The sequence below is a fragment of the Engraulis encrasicolus genome, chromosome 21 (assembly GCF_034702125.1).
Source record: "Engraulis encrasicolus isolate BLACKSEA-1 chromosome 21, IST_EnEncr_1.0, whole genome shotgun sequence".
NCBI classification, from domain to species: Eukaryota; Metazoa; Chordata; class Actinopteri; order Clupeiformes; family Engraulidae; genus Engraulis; species Engraulis encrasicolus.
The window spans coordinates 28,180,261-28,194,566 of record NC_085877.1 but is presented as its reverse complement, the minus strand read 5'-3'; the positions used below and the strand labels follow the sequence as shown (position 1 = coordinate 28,194,566).

Genomic DNA, 14,306 nt, shown 5'->3' with positions numbered 1-14,306 from the left:
CAATGCATCCACATACATATGAAATAAAATAAATAAAACCTTTTGCTCTGAACCCAGACGAAAAAAGCCCCCCTCCCCAATTTGATGGCAAACAAACTCACACACACACACACACACACACACACACACACACACACACACACACACACACACACACACACACACACACACACACACACACACACACACACAAGCGCATACATACATCTGCATGCATTACTAATACAAACAAACACACACCACAAGCACAGACTGGCACATTACAGCCACTGCTGTGAAACCTTGGAAAAAATGTTTGGGCAAATTAACACCACTAATTAGTGTGAGATATGTGTTGGTTGGTTCAGATTTCGCATCAGGAGCAGGATATAGTGTGCGTATAAACAGGTCATTAACACTTCACAAAAGCCATTTAAATATTCAGCAGGTTGTGAGGATTTAAGTGTGCTGACAGATTTCAAAATAATGGGTCCATACAATAGTGAGCCTGACTGTGTATAGAAGCCTAGTTTTGTATAGCCTATGTGATGTGAGGACTGGTATGGGTCACATAAAGCGCAAACATACATAAATTTGGTCCCCACACTGGCTACGTTCAAGAAGCACCTTAAATCCCATCTATTCACAGAGGCATATGGACTTTAACTTCACTGGCCCTTCCCCTACCCCTTCTCCCCACCTGCCCCTTCATAATAATAATAATAATAATAATAATAGGCTAATAATAATAATCATCATCATCTCTCTCTCTCTCTCTCTCTCTCTCTCTCTCTCTCTCTCTCTCTCTCTCTCTATCTATCTATCTATCTATCTATCTATCTATCTATCTATCTATCTATCTATCTATCTAAGCACCTGTTTGTCTCTCTATCTGTTTGTCTGTCTGTTTGTCTGTCTTTTTTGAGGTGAAAGGAGGAGGCGACATGGCTGTGTGGAAGCGCGCGGTCCGGTTGGTAGTGCACCTGCGCAGCCTCACGTGAGCTGGAGCCGCGGCTAGCTCGCACATACTCGCGTGAGCTCCGAAGATCCGCCCGGGGGAGGCATGGAAGAATCAGAAAACTTTCAGACACCAAACTTCCGGCTTACAACGAACTCTCTCTCTCAGTTTAAAACCACAGAAGACAACGAACTTCCATGCACCTTGTGTCCTCAGACAGACAACTAGTCATACCAGAAATATTACGCATCTAAGCGTTGCGCATGGCATGGCTCCATGTCTAGGTGATTGCCGTAGTAAACAATCTTTTAAACTTTTCCTCCACATCATGTTGAATTGCATCAACATGTAGCTCCAAAATGTCTGTTGAGGGGTAAATGTATGTTTCCAAACTAATTAACAATCATAAAGCACAAATTTGTAAATGTACACAAATGGTAACGGATAAGCGGAATTAAGGACATTCTTGTCTGAAATAGTTGACATAATCTGTTTGAAATGTGCTCCAAGTGCGCTGCTGAGAGCCTATCCGGCCGCCCTATAGATCAGTTGCTGTGCGAACGCGAGAGAGTGATAGCTGCCTGCCCCGCATGTGGGAATGTTTTAAAATGGTGCCCGAAAGAGTCTAATTACATTTGCAACCTACATCAGACTCCCCTCTATCACCGCTCCCTTTCTCCCTCTCTCATTCACTCACTCTCTCACGACTACACAATAAATGGATCTTTGCTGAAAAAAAAATGCAAGAGACGTGCGATAGAAGAGGGGAGGAGGAGAAGAGAAAGAGCAAGGGAGGGGGAAACGGCGTATGCTTGTATACAACTACCCCGATTTCCATTTTTTCCCCTAACTCGTAATGTATTTAATTCAAGTGAAACGTAATCATGACGTGTCTTGTCATTAATCTCTTCGTCGCCTCTCCCGTAAGTACATTGGGTCTTACTTTCATCAGAAATGTATAGTTAATACTGATTAATTTATCAATATTTATATACATGCACCTTTATAGATGATAAGATGGAGATACTCCGTTCGATGGTCCGGTCATAGGCTTCCCAAAAATAGGTACTTGTTGTTACATTTACAAACACGCAAACATCTGACGACGACTTTTTTTTTCCTATGGATACAATCAGTATGGAACCATTACAATCCAATAAGTACAGTTATGCTCTCCCCAAAATGCACTAGTTTTGCTCTGTTTAGTCAGCTAGCATGCGTACTGTCTGAGTGATTGGCGGGTCATATATGCGTACTGTGCAGTGCATACATGTAGCCACACACACTTTGGTCTATGTCATGTATGATGTTGGGCTATGTGCGCCCATATCCGACCAGTAGCCTGCATAGGACCCTGAAATACCGGTGATGGGAATGTGGAAGATGTAAAACGTCGCAACTTAAAATCAGGTCCAAATTAGTTAAATTAAGGTTTTAAAATATTGTAACACTTTCATTTTGAGAAACCAGTTATAATATGGGTTTTAGAAGCGTTACGTCCAAAACTAGGGCACACTATATTGCCTGTAAAATACCCATGGAACTTTTACAAAGTTTGCGTAATGTGTTTCTTTCTGAATGTTGAACTTGAATGCTGCAACGTGCACAATGCATGCTCTGTGATTGTGATATGGCACGGCTTCTGATACTAAACGAGAGGGACATCAGGCTGTCTACGTGAATCAAAAATATGCTTCTGAACTTTGAGTGATTGTAATTTGTATTTCAAGAGTACTCGATGTACTGGACATGTCCAAACGCAAACCTTTTGGTGTTAAAGAATGACGTTGTCTATTGAGGCGGATTCTTTAGAGGAGCAAGTGATGAATGGTTTGGAGATTAAGCACTATGAATAAATCTTATGTAGCGGGGTGATTAGCTCGGCTAATTCTTTTGTTGGTAGACGCGTAAAGTATGGCACACATTCGGAAATGTGCACTTACGCCTGTGAAAGATGCACAGATATCGGTCAACTACAAGTTGCGTTTCAAATAGTGCTGTATAGGCGTATATGAGCTACTACTTACTACCTACGATTACTACAACTCGTCTTGTCCTAACGTCACCTCTTCTGTGTAGCCTACTAGCTCCGGTATAGTCACCTCTTTTGACGCTACAGTGTTTCCCACTTTCACGAGTGAACGCGTAACTGTATCGCGTAATCTGTTTCTCAAACCCAGCGAGTTGATCACAAATTACACTGAGTGTCTAAAAATGGAGGATCATGCGTTGTGCTGGCTAAGGTCAACAGTTAAAAGTTGCCCATTGCCAAACAGCGGAGGTGCTGGTTGTTTGTAGTTCGGCTATTTTTGTGATGGTGGATGGACTGGCAGTGTAATACAAGATGAAACCCACGATGGCACTTTTCTCCGGCTCCCTTTCGCACACCCGTGTCCTTTCCCCTCCCTTAATCTTTTGTTGAAAGAAATTCAGGAAGAAAATGGACCCTGTGTACAGTCAGGATCTATAGCCTACGTTAGCTCATCGCCCCGTCATTCCCACCACACCAGGGCGTTTAAAAATAAATGTTCGTCGAATACAGAAATAGTTGTTTCAGATAAGTGTAATGTTGCTGACTGAGCGACGATGGGTTTTGCAAACAGATGCATCGAAGCGATTTCATTCCGCAGGATTGTGCCCTGCATTAGAAACCTATTTGTTTGTTGGCAATTATTTATTTCATTAATGTACCTTTTTAATTGAGATGGCCGCGAGAGAGAAGGGGGAGAAAAGCGACTGAAAATGGTTGCACGTTATTGACGCACATCACAGGGGCGCGGAGGAAATTCCTCTCGAGATAAGAAGCAGACGTGTCATCGATGTCGCCCGGATACACCACCGTCCCATAACACACATACACAAAAATAAATCTTAAGAGACAAGTAGGACTGATTTAATCTTTCGTACAGGGCAAGGTTTACAACATTCTAGGTCCTGTCAGAGGGGACGGATTCAGGGCATTGACACAGGCTGCAGTTTAGCGCTCTCGCCTCTCGTCGATGTGCCTTTTTCATCAGTGTCCGTGGCATGTGGGTGGCTTCCAATGGATCAAATACCTCCTGTCAGGAGAAGAGTCTTTATAAAATTCCACATCTGAAGTTTTCAAGCAAGTGCGCAATGGAACTTTTTTTTTACTTTGATGAATGCACCACGTTTGGTCAGTGACAGGATCTGCATGTTAACCTCAGCCAGTTAACCTCAGAGCTCTTATCCAATTGCACATACTGTAGAGGAACACAGAGACTGTCCTAGAGGCAGGACTCTCCTTCTTTCCCGAAGGGTAGCTCTACCTCATAGTTTACCCACCAAACCACTGATTACTTTAATTGCAGCAATTAACACTCAGTTGGAGAGGGAGACTCGGTAGTAGTACACATTGCCTCGCCGCGGGAGAGCACAGCTGCACTGACCTTAAAAAACACAAGGTGGAGTTTGTATTGCAATAAAGTGTAGTAGTCATTGTACATCATTCCACTGTCGCCTGTCCTTAAACAACACAAGGTGAAGTTTGTATTGTAATATTACATAATAGTCTGTGTGGCTCAGTAGGCTGCCGCATGACCTTAAAGGGACAGTTTGGTCAATTTCAACATGCAGTTGTATTGCTCACGCTACCCTTGACTTGTCAGTACCTGGTGATGCCACATTTTTCGGCTCAGCCCTTTCCGAGATATGAGCAATTGTAATGGGGGCAGCGTTTGTTTACATTTTTAAAAAATGAAACATAGGCCAACTCCAATAATTTTCCCAAAAGTTACTGCTGTTTGCTAGTTGTCTGCTGATGTTTTATAATCTTTTGGATGTTTTTGGGAATAAATAAAAATGTTTTTTTGAAATGTAAACAAAGAGCTGCCCCCATTTCAATGACCAGGATCTCGGAAATGGCTGAAGAAGAAGAAGAAAAAATCTCAGGCAGGTAGTGTGAGCATTACAACTGTATGTTGAAATTGACCAAACTGTCCCTTTGAAAACAGGGGGATTTGTACTATAGCGTAGTTGTCAGTGTGACTCAGTTCATTATCGCATGTCCACCTTTTACCTTGTTTGTTTGTTTGTTTTTATGTCTGTTTTCTACGACCCTGCTATCGGTGACAGCACAGCCTCGATGAAATTGTGGCACTACACAGCTCTGAAAGTGGCAATGATGGTGCTGGGCATTCAGCATTTTTTACGATAATCTTTATTGTGATGAGTCCATTTGCAGAGCCCGTTGGTCAACCGCAGACAGATGGCATATTAAAAAAAGAGGCTGTTGTGAAGGAGTATAGCCACAAATGAGGAATTGAAGTGGATTTGTGCGCTTTGGAGTATCTGGCTGCTAAATGTTTCCTTTTGGTGCTCTGTTATGGAGGATGCGAGGTGGTAAAGTTTGAGGATAATTGTGTCACTCCACCAAAGTAAATCAGCTGTGGTGTTGCCTAACAGGCTTCTTTGCCAGTACAGTGATAATCATGCAGGCATAAGTGGGCCTGGTGTGTGACAGTGTACACACGCACACACACACACACACACACACACACACACACACACACACACGCACACACACACACACAACGCTGACTCGACCAAAGTCATCCAATGCCAAACTTGTTGCACTCACTTCACTGTGCAGTGACGCACTTTGTGGCATTCTGACTCAGTTGCCTCCAGTACAGAGCGGCGCGCAAGTGCCAAAGTGACTGTGAACTTGACTGTCCTGTAAAGCCAGCATTGGTGTGGTGGACAGTGCGACAAGCAGATGGACGGATGGGTAGGTGCGTTAGGCCAGGGCCGCTGACGTCTTTGTCCGGGCTCAGGGAAAAGTCATTTGAAAGGCCCACCCCGCCCGATGTGTGCAATGTAATGAGGGTGCCATGCGTCTGGGGTGGTCCCACTCTCCCTGGGCCCAGGACAGCTGACCCCTCCGGCCCCCACCCCGTCTCCTGTCAGCTTCCCTGGTGTAGGCAAGGAAGCACAGGAGCTATACGCATAGTGTTTGAATGTACAAGGAGCACAGCCAGGGACAAATACTCTAGAAGAGTGTAAATGCAGTAATAGTTACATTTTGGGGGGGGGCTCAGTGGGCTAAGGAGCTGCACCATAAATCCAGGAACACATGGTCATTTCCCGATCCTTACCCACATCTCTCTCTCTCTCTCTCTCTCTCTCTCTCTCTCTCTCGCTCTCTCTCTCTCTCTCTCTCTCTCCCAAAACTTTCCTGCTGCTCTCTCATACTGTCATGTCCAATAACGGTGCAAAAAGAGCCAAATTTAACACTCTTCCACAGCATATTTAGTCCTACCTGTAGCTCAGTTTGTGTTGAATTAGTATTCTATTAGCCTACATGTAACCCTTCACAATTAACCAATATGCCAGGGCACAGAACTGTGTGTCCACTGGGATGGGTGCTCTCAGTAGGCCTACAAGTGTGTGGATCCTTTTTCAATTTTTGGGCGGGTGCACAGTAAAAACTACAGTGTTCGTTAAAAAAATAAACTGTCGATTTAAAGGTAAGGTATTTCATTTCATACACAGGCATTTCATACACAAATGAAACAATCATATGAAAGAATGAAAACAATGCAACAGCTCGCATGAATAAAACAACAGGAAAAATAAAAATAAATAATAATAATAATAATTAAAAAAAAATATATATATATATATATATATATATACACAAATTAATACAAATAATAGTATTACAGAAAAAGTTCATCACATAATCTAATCAAATGTCAAAGAAAGGACATGGTAATAAATCATGTAAAATAGTTACAAAAAGGCATCAGAGAAGAGCTTAGACTTAAGCCTGGATTTAAAACAATCTTATATTTAGTGGGAGTTGATTCCAGAGCTTGGTTTCATACAGAACAGGCTGAAGGCTACTTCCCCATACTTTGTTTGAATGACAGGTACTATGAGTAAGTATTGCTCCTGTAACCAAAGTGATCTTGGAGGAAAATAGGGCTGACACACATGAATCTTGCAAGTACCTAGGCCCCTTTCCCATGTAGTGCTGTAAAAAGTAAGACTGTAACATCAATTCTGTATGTAACTGGAAGCCAATGCAAGGTTTTTAAAACTGGAGTAATGTGCTCTGTCCTTTTTGTTTGCCTGTCAAGATTTGTGCAGCAGCATTTTGAATTAGTTGAAGCTGCCTGATGCTCTTCTGGTGACCCTTTCCCCCCAAAAGAATGACTTCAGTTTCATCAGCGTTTAGTTGTAGGAAATGACAGGACATCTAGGTGTTAATCTGCTCAATACAGGCATAGAGACACTGCAGGGGTCATGATTAGTGGGATTTAAAGCCTTCTGGAGAGAATTTGGTGCCAGAGTGAGTAACTCGCTGAAGTGTTGAATTAACACTGCATTTTTTTAATAAGTGGGGCCAGTGGCCCAGACCTGGGATGGTACAAGGGGAAGATGGAGATGAAATCGAGGTGTTGACCATGTTGAGACAGAGTTAAAGGCACAGCACAGATGGAGGATCTGTGACTGTACTGAAGTAGTTGCTGGACTCTGTTGGCACTGCAGACTGCATGTCCAGGGAATCAGTGTTCTCCTTTAGAAGTGTCTGTGTCTGCGGACGGCTCGGTGCGCTCCTTAGAAGTGAGTGTGTGTATCAAGGGAGCGCTGCTCTCTAGAAGATTGGACGGTAACACTTTCCGTGAACCCAGTGCTCTTAAGATCCTATAAATACATTCATAAAGGGTTATGAATATGCGATTATAGCAACATACTATGAACAGTTTTATAGAAAGAGTAAGTGATCTGTTGAATTGTCTGTCTGTCTGCCTGTCTATCTGTCTGTCTGCCATCTATCTATCTATCTATCTATCTATCTATCTATCTATCTATCTATCTATCTATCTATCTATCTATCTATCTATCTATCTATCTATCTATCTATCTATCTATCTATCTATCTATCTATCTATCTATCTGTCTGTTTATCAAACGCAGAATTACATTGAGAATACTTTTCCCCACCTCACTGTGTGAGCATACTGTGCTCAAGCAAGCAACATCTCAGCAGCTATCTCCCATATAGCCCTTTCATGCAGATGGGCTCACCAGCGGTCCTATTCGCTATTTGCTGGCAGGGCTTAACTACATCTTAACAACACTGCTATGACATTACTTAAAGGCTTACTGTAAGTAACAGATTAAGTGTAATTATCCTATTGGTGGTTATAAAGTTGTTACAGAGGCTCTGCATGAAAGGGTTAACATTGGCTACGTTTACATGAAGTTTTAAATTCAGAATTAATAATTCAGAATTAAATAGTTCCACCGACTTTACTTTGATCTTTCATTTAATTGCAAATGGTTAAGTGTTTTCAAAGTGGAATTAAGCTTTATTCAGAATTAGGTAAAGTGAGTTAATTCTGAATTAAATGTTGCATGTAAACATAGCCATTGTGACCTCTGATCTGAATGCCAGCGATTGGCATAATGAAACTGACCTCAAATTAGTTGTCCCATCTATTTCAACAAATTCGGGTCTTCTGTACAAAAGCGTTTGAGTGTTGGGTGAGAAGAGAAGAGAGCTGCAGCATATTATATTGTACATACATGTCTGAGGGAAGTCGAAAGGGTTGAGGTTCATAAAAGTGTGTGCAAGTTTGCATGAGCAGAATGTTGGATTATGGTGAGGAGATGAGAGGAGGGAGAGGGAGAGAGTGTTGTAGGAGGTGTGGGGGAGGGAAAGTAGCGTACTGTACGTGCATGTAGAGGGTGAGGGAAGTATAAAAGAATAGGTGGATGATCATAAAAGTGCATGCCAGTGTCCATGAGGAAAGTGTTTGAACATGGTAAAGAGATGAAGAGGTAGAGAAAGAGCGTTTTAGGAGGTATGAAGGAGGCATGGGGTGGGGGGGATTGAAGAAAGTAGAATGGGATAGATGGTGCAGTATGGGTAAGCAGTTAGGGCGTCAGACTTGTAGCCCAAAGGTTGCCGGTTCTTTTCCCGACCTGCCACGTTGGTGGGTGGAGTAATTAACCAGTGCTCTTTCCCATCCTCCATGACTGAGGTACCCTGAGCATGGTACCGTCCCGCCGCACTGCTCCCTTGGGCCGCCATTGGAGGCTGCCCCCTTGCATGAGTGAGGCATAAATGCAATTGCGTGGTGTGCAGTGTGCTGTGTTGGCTGGGTGAAGAAAGTAGAATGGGATAGGTGGGTCGAATAAGGATAGTGTTGGTCTGTGATAGATGGACAAGTAGGGGAAGGTTGAGGGGGTAGTTGGAGGAGGAGGACTGGAGGGGAGGGGGTAAGCTGTGTACTGCAGCCCTACAAAGGCAAAGTTCAGTAACTACATATTTTGTCAAAATCGATTTAGACTGAAAATAGTCTTCACAATACCTCCTTCATCGTGTGACAAAGTTGTATGGCCGAAATATGTTCCGTTTTAGAGATGTTGCTATGCCAACTTTGCAGTAACTGCAATATCCAACCTACAGTAGGCCTAATAAGAATATATTCATGGTCCTTTTCACAGCTTCAGTGGCATAGTTACTGCACTTTGCCTTTGTATGGGGGTTTTGGACACTGATAGCAGAGATTCTTTAAGTATATAGAGATATGCCAACATAATAGGTTTCTATGGGCACCTAACGCAACCAGGTTCCGGTCTGCCTAAAGGGCCGTGTCATAATGCTCCTACAATGAATAGAACAGTCCTTAGGTCTGCCTAGGTCTGCCTAAGGGGGGCCATAATAGAACCAGGAAACAATGGGCCAATGGAACCTCTCTCTCTCTACTCTCTCTGCTGATAGTGTCCTGATAGAAGAGACAGAGTGGAGGGAGGAGCGAGTGTTGGTGAATTAAATGTGGAGGAGAGGAGAGGACTATGATAGAGGGATGAGAAAAGAAAGAGGAGGAGTGTAGAAGAGAGAGAGAGGAAGGAGGCAGTGTGTGCTGTAGGTGTGTCTGGGTAATCTCTGTTTACCGCTTCACCCTCTTCCTCAGGTAATGTTCTGTCTCGCCGAGAAGTAAAAAAAAACCAACCCACACACACATGCATGCGCGCACACGCACACACACACACACACACACACACACACACACACACACACACACACACACACACACACACACACACACACACACACACACACACACACACACACACACACACACACACACACAGAGGTTGGTGTGTGTGTGTTCTTTATTTCTCAAACACACACACACACACACACACACACACACACACACACACACACACACACACACACACACACACACACACACACACACACACACACACACACTCAAGCACACAGAGAAAAACTTGTCAGCAGCAAGCAGCTGTTATGCTTTAAATAGAAGCAGTTCAGTTCAGTCAGGGAATGCCCACGGACGAAGAAAAAAGATGGGTCAAAACCGTATTTTTAAAAATCTACCGTGTGTGTGTGTGTGTGTGTGAGAGAGAGAGAGAGAGAGAGAGAGAGAGAGAGAGAGAGAGAGAGAGAGAGAGAGAGAGAGAGAGAGAGAGAGAGAGAGAGAGAGTGGGGGCAGGGGGTCTGTTTTCTTTTACCTTAAAAATATACAAGACTCTCTGACTCTGTTTGTATTTGTGTGTGTGCTTGTGTGTGTGTGTGTGTGTGTGTGTGTGTGTGTGTGTGTGTGTGTGTGTGTGTGTGTGTGTGTGTGTGTGTGTGTGTGTGTGTGTGTGTGTGTGTGTGTGTGTGTGGGAGGGGGTGTTTCTTTCTTTCTTTTTTTTAAATCTCTCTCTCTCTGTCTCTCCCTTTCTCTTTCTCTCTCTCTCTCTCTCTCTCTCTCTCTCTCTCTCTCTCTCTCTCTCTCTCTCCATCTCCCTCCATCTTTATCTCTCTCTCTCCATCTCCCTCCACCTCTCTCTCTCACCGTATGTCACAGTGTGCAAGGGGGTTGTCTGGGGTCAGACGCCTCCGGGCCCACAGCCAGTCATGTCCATAATTATCCACCAGGTGTAACTGATCCTAGGTCAGTGGCTGTCTGGCAGCACGGGGGATAGACCTTGTTAGCACTGTCCAGTAGCACAGCACAGACAGTGGAGTGGAGGGGGAAGACAGGAGGTGAGAGGAGAGAGGAGGAGGATCACAGGGAGGTCTAGGAGGAGGAGGAGGAGAGGAGAGGAGGAGGATCACAGGGAGGTCTACGAGAAGGAGGTGAGAGGAGAGAGGAGGAGGATCACAGGGAGGTCTAGGAGGAGGAGGAGGAGGAGGAGGTGAGAGAGGAGGAGAAGAGAGAGGAGGAGGATCACAGGGAGGTCTGGGAAGACAGGAGGTGAGAGGAGAGAGGAGGAGGATCACAGGGAGGTCCAGGAGGAGGAGGAGGCGGAGAGAAGAGAGGAGGAGGAGGATCACAGGGAGGTCTAGGAGGAGGAGGAGGAGGAGGTGAGAGAGGAGGAGAAGAGAGAGGAGGAGGATCACAGGGAGGTCTAGAAGGAGGAGGAGGAGGAGAGGAGAGAGGAGGAGGATCACAGGGAGGTCTGGGAGGAGGAGGAGGAGGAGGATCACAGGGAGGTCTAGGAGGAGAGAGGAGGAGGATCACAGGGAGGTCTAGAAGGAGGAGAGGAGAGAGGAGGAGGATCACAGGGAGGTCTAGGGGGAGGAGAGGAGAGAGGAGGAGGATCACAGGGAGGTCTAGAAGGAGGAGGAGGAGAGAGGAGGAGGATCACAGGGAGGTATAGGAGGAGGAGTAGGATCATAGGGAGGTCTCGGAGGAGGAGGAGGAGGAGAGGAGAGAGGAGGAGGATCAAAGGGAGGTCTACGAGAAGGAGGAGGAGGAGAGGAGAGAGGAGGAGGATCACAGGGAGGTCTAGGAGGAGGCAGAGGAGGAGGATCACAGGGAGGTCTAGGGGGAGGAGAGGAGAGAGGAGGATCACAGGGAGGTCTCGGAGGAGGCGGAGAGGAGGAGGATCACAGGGAGGTCTAGGAGGAAGAGGAGGAGAGGAGAGAGGAGGAGGATCACAGGGAGGTCCAGGAGGAGGAGGAGGAGAGGAGGAGGATCACAGGGAGGTCTAGGAGGAGGAGGAGGAGGAGGAGAAGAGAGAGGAGGATCACAGGGAGGTCTAGGAGGAGGAGGAGAGGAGGAGGATCACAGGGAGGTCTAGGGGGAGGAGAGGAGAGAGGAGGAGGATCACAGGGAGGTCTCGGAGGAGGCGGAGAGGAGGAGGATCACAGGGAGGTCTAGGAGGAAGAGGAGGAGAGGAGAGAGGAGGAGGATCACAGGGAGGTCTAGGAGGAGGAGGAGGAGAGGAGGAGGATCACAGGGAGGTCTAGGAGGAGGAGGTGACCAGTTGGCTGTGTGGTAGCATGGGAGGCACACCTTGTTAGCACAGAGAGAGAGGGGAAGAATAGAGGAGCGAGAGGGGAGGTGGGAGAGGAGAGAGGAGGTGAAATGACAAGGAGAAGGTGAGAGGAGGAGGAGGACGAGGAGGTCATTGGCATGGGAGGGGGACCTAGCCCGGAGACAGGTAGTGTCAGGAGGTGAGGAAGAGGAGGAGGGTGACAAGGAGGAGTAGGAGGAGGAGAGAGGAAAGAGGAGGAGGTGGTTGTGTAGTAGCATGAGAGGGAGAACCACTTAGCACTGCATAGCAGAACAGAGCAAAGTGAAGGGTGAAGACAGGAGGTGTAGGAGGGGAAAGGAGGATCATGACAAGGAGGTGGTGGTAGAGGAGGAGGAGGAGGAGGAGGAGGAGGAGTAGGAGGAGGTGGTCAGTTTACCATTTGGCACTGCTTGTAAGCACTGCACAATAGTGGTGTGGTGGGGAGAGGAGAGGTGTGAAGAGTGGAGAGAGGGGAGGTGAAAGAGGAGAGAGGCTAATGGTGGGACCTTGTTAACCACAGAGTTGTATTAAGTAGGAATATATGTACTCTTACAGATGTGATTACAACACTAGTAGTGTGATATTACAAAGGTGGAACCATGTAATATCCTACCACTAGTGTTGTAATTACATCTGTAAGAACACTTGAAGGGTTTATTTGCAAAACGGTGTATCTCCATTTTTTGACTTTTGCATTTTATTATTGGAAATGACTGTTCAGAGGTCATATCACCCATTTGTGAATTCTTACCATTCAAAAATGTTTAGAACATACTTTCTTAAGATGTATAAAATGCATTTTGCAATGCATTTCAATGGAATGCCCAATACAAATCTATAAAATGGAGATACACCGTTTTGCAAATAAAGCCTTCACTTCTACTTCTACTTTATACAACTCTGACCACAATACATAGAGGCAGAAGAGAGAGGTGCAGACAGAGACATGTATGACAAGGAGGAGACGATAGGAGGTGGAGATGGATCAGTATTATGGGGAATTGGAGAGATAGAGAGAGGGGAAGGGAGAGAGGAAAGCGGAGGAGGATGAGGAGGTAAAGGAGGAGGAGAGGTGGATTTTGAGAGGGACAGTTTAAGAGGGGAAGGATGGGAAGAGAGAGGAGGAGATTAACAAGGAGGTCAATGAGGAGAGGAGAGGAGAGGAGAGGAGGCAGGGAAAGGGACAGTTCAGACTAGAAGAGAGGAGGAGAGTGGAGATGTATGACAAGGAAATCAAGGAGGAGAACTGAGGGTATGGAGATGGGACTGGAGAGGGAGAGAATGGGGGGAGGCGAAGAAAAGGAGGAGGGGAAGGGGCAATGTGGAGAAGAAGAAGAAGAAGAAGAAGAAGAAGAAGAAGAAGAAGAAGAAGAAGAAGAAGAAGAAGAAGAAGAAGAAGAAGAAGAAGAAGAAGAAGAAAAGGGGGGAAGTGGGATAGAGGAGACATAAGATAACAGGAGAGAGGAGATTGACAAGGAGAAGGGAAACTGTACTTGAGTGGTACACTGTAAAAAATGATATCAGTGATAAGTCATGATAACTTACGTGTGAATAATTAAGTTATTCTCCTATACCCTGCAATGGCAACAACATGGTTTAACTTGAATTTTTAAGTTTACCAGCTGCCTCAGAATTCCAAATTAATTTAAATCTTTATTGTAAGATCAATTGCATTTCAAAGCCTCGCACAACTTACAATAAGGATTTAAATTAACTTGGAATTCTGAGGCAGCTGGTATTTTTTTACAGTGTAGTGAGTGGTAGTGAGGAGGAGGGGAGTAGAGTAACAGTGAAGAGGAGGTTGAGGAGAGTGGAGGAGGAGGAAAGAGAGGAAAGGATGGAACGTGTACAGGAGTCTAGAACAATGAGTAAAGGAGGAGGAGGAGGAGGAGGAGGAGGAGGAGGAAGAGATGAGGAGAAGGAGCAGTGAAGAGGGGTGGACAGATGAGAAGTGGACGGGAGTAGTGCGTGTATTAAGAGGCAAGATCAAAGCACTATCTCTCTCTCTCTCTCTCTCTCTCTCTCTCTCTCTCTCTCTCTCTCTCTCTCTCTCTCTCTCTCTCGTCATCTC

The 14,306-nt window shown here is 45.3% G+C and overlaps 1 protein-coding gene across 1 annotated transcript in view; it reads left to right on the top strand.

Annotated features, from left to right (window-relative positions):
- Positions 1-1,541: 1,541 nt before the first annotated feature.
- Positions 1,542-14,306, top strand: part of znf219 (zinc finger protein 219) — a 41,062-nt gene continuing 28,297 nt past the window's right edge. Inside the window, exon 1 of the mRNA XM_063186509.1 lies at positions 1,542-1,860. The gene's annotated coding sequence lies outside the window, so the exon portion shown is untranslated. The remainder of the gene's footprint in view (positions 1,861-14,306) is intronic.